Genomic DNA, 6,531 nt, shown 5'->3' on the forward strand with positions numbered 1-6,531 from the left:
ACATATGCAGGCAAAACACTTATACACATAAAATAGTTTAAAAATTGAAATGAGACCCCACTCGATGGCCTGAATTAGGGTACTTACCGGAGAGAAGACACACAGAAGACGCGTAGACTGAATACAGGCCTAAGAGATAGGATAGGTGTCTGTTCTGGCAGAAGGAGGCTGGTGGTCGTGCTTTCAGACAGGAGCAGAAGGAGAAGTACAGGTCTGGGCTGATTGGGGTGAGCTGATGAAGGTATCAGTGGGCAGCTTTTGAGATGTTTGGTTGTGGGTACAATTCCTCGCAGCCACATGGTAGTTTACAACCATAACTCCAGTCCCAGGGCATCCAATGCTCTCTCGTGACCTTGGTGAGCACCAAGCGTGCACATGGTACACACACAAACATGCAGGCAAAACACTCACATAAAAAGTTAATAAAATGTTTTGAGAGAGAGATGTTGGGTTGTGTGTGTGCTTTACTGCTCTGTGACTCAGGATAGGATTGGAGGCCCATGTGGCATAGGGCCCATGGGTCTACCCCTGCTCCGGGGTTTCATCTTGGAGGACAGTTTCTGGTCAGCCAGCTAAAACATCCTGCTTCTTCCTGTGCTCCCTCTGCCCCGCCTGGTGATTAGCAGCTATAGGGCATTGTTGACTCCACCCTGGGCATGGTAATTTCCCACCTGCCTTGGGGGTATTCCATTGAGCAGCAGCTAGGTATTTAAGGTTTTTTTCTAAGTTTGAAAAAACGGCATTTGGTATTAGGCTGATCTCTTTTCAAATGACCCAGGTCTCTTGTGTGTTCTTTGAATCTGGAATCTCCAGGCCCTTGCCAGGCTCCCGAATGGCACAGTGATGCAAGTGTTACGATGTGGAAATCTCTTTATCTCTTTGACAGCTGCAGCCTGTGGCAAGGTAAAGTCATCTTGGGAGATAATCCAAACAGCTGGGTGTCGTATCCCCTCCCGCGCCCCCCCAACGGAGCCAGAAGATAACTAATGGGACAGTGGAGGGAAACCATGAAGAGTGGAGACCTTGAAGGATATAAATGGGTTTATTATTCTTGGTTTTCCCTCCCTGTTCATCCTCCCACCCTGCTCCCTGTAGTAGTTCTGTCTTTCCTCCTCCAACACTGACTGAAATCCCTGAGCCCAGGAGGTCTGTCCTGCAGTGAGCATCACTTCTCTTCTCTCCATTTCACCCTGCTCTATGACACACTGCCATGGACTGCTTTTCAGGCCTGCCAGCCCGCTACCGTTTACCACTCTGTCTCCAGGGTGGAAAGAGACATGGTAGCTCAGTGTCATAATCCAAAAAACCATATCAGCACAGCATACCAGGAAGCCATTGCTGAGTGAGTGGTGGATGGATGGATGGACGGATGGGTGGATGGATGGACGGATGGGTGGATGGATGGATGGATGGGTGGATGGATGGATGGATGGATGGATGGATGGATGGATGGATGATGGATGGATGGATGGATGGATGGATGATGGATGGATGGATGATGGATGGATGGATGGATGGATGATGGATGGATGGATGATGGATGGATGGATGGATGATGATGGATGGATGGATGGATGATGGATGGATGGATGATGATGGATGGATGGATGATGGATGGATGGATGGGTGATGGATGGATGGATGGGTGATGGATGGATGGATGGATGATGGATGGATGGATGGATGATGGATGATGGATGGATGATGGATGATGGATGATGGATGGATGGGTGATGGATGGATGGGTGATGGATGGATGGATGGATGATGGATGGATGGATGGATGATGGATGGATGGATAGATGATGGATGGATGGGTGATGGATGGATGGATGGATGGTGAGTTCTCAGAAGTATAAGAACCTGGTTTGTGACATTTCAGAACTTTACATATAGGCAGGACCCTGTGTTTGTGGTAAGTTCATATTTATGTCCTCAGTGCTTAATACAAAATGTGACACCACAGTAGGTGTTCAAAAAGTGATTAAGAATCAACCAGTAACCAGATATGGTGGCACATCCTTTAATCCCAGCCTTCAGGAGGTAGAGGCAGATAGATATCTGAGTTTGAGGCCAGCCTGGTCCAAATAGTGAATTCCAGGCCATCAGTGCCTAAATAGTGAGTCCCTGTCTCAAAAACAATCAATCAGTAAATACAAAGTCATTTATTTGATCTGCTTTCCAAGCAGAAGAGCAGCTCAATCAAAAGCTCAGATGAAAAGCAAGCAGTTCCACAAGAGGGGGAGGGGCAATCTATTCCTTCAAAAGAATTCGACTTGGTTTCTACGGTGTACACAGTCCTCTGGGCAGGGTGCATAGTGTCAAGTGCTTAACAGATATTTGTTGAAGTGAACGAATGAATGAGGACGTGGTGTGTGTTTGGCAGAAGTCCACAGGAGGGCCTAAATAATCATCTGCAAGAATGTATTTCCGCACTGCAGTGCTGAGGGCCTTATGGGGATGGGTAGCCAGGCAAAAAGGAGTGGCCTGAGGCTGAAGGAGAGAAGCTGGACTCCTACAGATCTTCTGTAGGATCTAGACGCTCAGAGGATGGTCAGGAATCTTCTGTGTCATTCCTCTCCCTTTGCCAAACGTGCCCTCCACGCACAGCCCGGACCTTCCCACGTGGACCTCCTGGCGGCCGGGGACCTTCCCAAGTGGCCCCGGGCCCATCCACCTGGTGTGGTTCCTAAGCTTCCTGTAAAGCATCTTCGCCCCTTGAGCCTCTTAAACAAGCACTTTGCTGCCTCCTAGTGGCTCCCGCAATTAAGGCACTCTCCTAGGAAGCAAGGCAACCTTGCTGTTCCCTCTTTCAGGAAGCAGCCGTGATGGTTCCTCAGCCGCACCCTGGCTGCTGTGCTGCCAGATGTGTTCAGGCTGTAGCTGTGCTGGGGCTGTGGTGTTCTAGAGTAGTCTGGTCTATCCCAGCCCTGTGCTGAGGGGCATTCAAGATAGTGACTAGCACACACATCCAGTCTCCTCGTGGCCTTTGCCCAACCAGTAACTGCTGTCTTTGTGGGGTTGTGAAGAAACCAGCCCAGCTCCTCGTGCTTGCAGCGTGGGAGGAAAGGCCTGTGGAGAACTAGCGGCCCGTGCCGCATGGGACACTAGCCAATTGTTTTTGCAGACAGAGATCTAAGCTAATAGCTTCCTGGGCTACTTGGTGATCTTGTGTAGCTACAAGGCAGGGAAACAGCTGGGTCACAGGAACCATCTGGCTGCCAAAGTTTCTAATGAGAAGGCTGCTTTCTTCTATGGTGTGCATGTACGTGTGTGTGTGTGTGTGTGTGTGTGTGTGTGTGTGTGTGTGTGTGTGCGCGCGCGTGCACATCCATGTCCGTGTTCATATGTGGTTGACTCTCAAACCCAGGGCCTCATACATACTAGGCAACTACTTTATTGTTGAGGTACACCCCATACATATTTGGGGGGGTTATGGCTAATTTTAAGACGTTCTCTTGGAGGTGAAGAGATGACTTGGTGGTTAAGAGCACCGGCTGCTCTCGCAGGGCACCTGGGTTTGAATCTCAGCACCCACATGACAACAACTGTAACCCTAATTCTAGGAGATCTGATGCCCTCTGCTGGCCTCCCTGGACACCAGGCAGGCTCATGGTGTACAGAGAGGCAAAGCACCTATGTGTGTAAACTTAAAATAATTAAACATTTAACTGAAAAGCTGTTCTGTCTTTGGAATCAGGTTTCACTGAGATATGATTAGGTATTTTCCTTTGTATTTACTCTGCTTAGGTTCTCTGGGCTTGAATCTGAAATTTAATACTTTCTATCATTATCTCTTCAAATATTCCTTTTCTTTTCCCTCCCTGGGTCTCCACATTCATGTGACATTGCTCCACATACCTTGGGTGCTTCATTTGGGGAGTTGGGTTTTAGTAGGTTTTGCATTTGGTCCATTTCTATCGACCCAGTCACAAGTTCATGGATCTCCTACCCCCTTTATTTTTACCTAGATTGGCAATAACATTCTTGAAAGAATTCATCTCTAATACTAACTTTTTAAAAAAAGATTTATATTTAACTTTTTTGTGCTGAGAATTAAACTTGAGGCTTTGCATGTGCAAGGCAAACACTCTACATTGAGCTATATTCCCAACCCTGCCTTTATTTTTCAGCCATGTGTGTATGTACATGTGGAATGTGTGTGCATGTATGAAGTGTCCATGGAGTCCAGGAGAAGGCTTTGAAGCTCCTGGAGCTGGGGTTACAGGAATGTGAGCCGTTTGACATGGGTTCTGGGAGCCAAACTCAGACCCTATGTAAGAGCAGTGTACACTCTTGTCTTTTTGTTTTGTTTTGTTTTCAAGACGGGGTTTCTCTGTAGCTTTGGGGTCTGTCCTGGAACTAACTCTAAGGACTAGACGGGCCTCAAACTCACAGAGATCCACCTGCCTCTGCCTCCTGAGTGCCGGGATTAAGGGTGTGCACCACCACCACCCAAAATTTTGTTTTGTTTTGTTTTGTTTTGTTTTGTTTTTGTTCTTTGAGACAGGGTTTCTATGTGTAACAGCCCTAGCTGTCTTGGAACTCACTTTGTAGACCAAGCTGGTCTGGAACTCACAAAAGATCATCCTGCCTGCCTCCCGAGTGTTGGGATTAAAGGCGTGTACTGCCATGCCCGGCACAGTGCACACTCTTAACCACTGAACAATTTCTAACTTTTTTATTTCCAGAATCTCCATATTTAATTTCCTTTTCTATAATTTCCTATTCTTCACTCCAGGTCCTCACTTACTCATGTGTACTGTCCACTTGTCCACTAGACCAGCCTATTAGCGCCTGCTCCTTCACAGCGCCCTGCTGACATCTGCAGGATCCCAGCCGTGCGCACCTCTCTACTGAGATGACTTATCCAATCAGAAGTTATGCCCATCCCGCTTTTTTGAGTCAGCCTCCCACAGTCTAGGAGACAGGAACATACCACTTTCTGTCCCTGGCTCTCTGCCTGGGTTATTTCCAAAAGATTCTTGTCCCTTTTTATTCACACCTTTTTGCAGTCACACTTAGGGCCCACACAGACCTTCCCCTCGGGTCCCTTTCCACATTACTTTTGACTCCTCAGGGAGCCCTGGGGGCCATGGACCATGCAAGCAGAGCTACAGCCACATCCCAAATACATGCCTTCCTTGCCCTCTGGGGCTGTTGTTTTGGTTTTGCAGACAATGTCCTGTTTGTAGTTTAACTCTATTCTGAAAAACATACAAACCAACCCCATCTCTAGAAAAGCACCACACACACACGTGTGTGCCCACATGCACGTGCACATACGTATGCATGAATTCACACGTACATGCACACAGACATGCTCACATGTGCACACATGCACACAAGCCTGCACACACACATATGCACACACATGCACATACCTCCCAGGTCATTAGTGAAGCAGGAGAGGAATCTATCAGGCACAGATTGCTTGCCAGAGATCTTACTGAAGGACATATAAGAAGACAAAGTCATCCATCCTGGTGACTAGCTACTCAGAACTCTAAGCACTGTGACAAGACTGTGAAAATATATAAAACCTTTAAAAATGTTATTGGTACCAAATATTTCAAGTGTTTTTAAAACATCATAGTTTTTTTTTTGTTTGTTTTTTTTTTTTTGTTTTTTGAGACAGGGTTTCTCTGTAGCTTTGGAGCCTGTCCTGGAACTAGCTCTTGTAGACCAGGCTGGTCTCGAACTCACAGAGATCCGCCTGCCTCTGCCTCCCGAGTGCTGGGATTAAAGGCGTGCGCCACCGCCGCCCGGCTCACAAGAGATCCTCTTGCCTTTATTTCCTGTGCTGGGATTAAAGGATGTGCCATCATACCTGGCTCTTTCCTTCATTTTAACTTCAACTGGAACCGAAGATGGATTCTATTCCTGAGGAGAACCTAGACATGGGTTCACTTAGAACACTTGCTGCTTGCTATGTCTGGTCTGCAGGCCGTTTGTGGCTGTGAAGTGGAGAGGGCTAAGAAAGACCGAGTTGGGGATGAGGCAGGATGGGTGAGGGTCGGCAGGTAGGTGTTCATAGACGAACGTATTCACTAAAGCAGGGCTTCCACTGAACAAACTCGTGGCTGCTGGCAATGGCCTCCTGAACTCCACCATCTGGATTTGGAACCTCGCCTCTCTATTTCTTCTGCCCTTGTAGTCAAGGATGACCATGAATTCCTGATCCTCCTGCCTCTGCCTTCCAGGTGCTGGGATCACCGGCATGTGCCACAGTGTCTTTTCTTCTTCTGAGCTGTCCTACTAATCAGCTGAATATGACTTATTTGTGTTTGAGTGGATAGAATTTCTAACCTGCTGTGTGTCAGGCACTGATAACAGCCTTCTGGCTTGTTGGCTCCCAGAGTCAGTCGCCCCACTTGGGCAACCTCTGAGTGATGCTTGGCTTATTGCCAGATGGCCTTGGGCCTAGTTCCAAAGACGAGTTGGGGGCAGTGGCTTTCGGCAATGAGACAGAAGACTTTGAACCAAACTCTATTTTATTAAAAACTAACAGTTTGGGGACTAAAGAAAGAA

The sequence above is a fragment of the Arvicola amphibius genome, chromosome 9 (genome assembly GCF_903992535.2).
Source record: "Arvicola amphibius chromosome 9, mArvAmp1.2, whole genome shotgun sequence".
NCBI lineage: Eukaryota > Metazoa > Chordata > Mammalia > Rodentia > Cricetidae > Arvicola > Arvicola amphibius.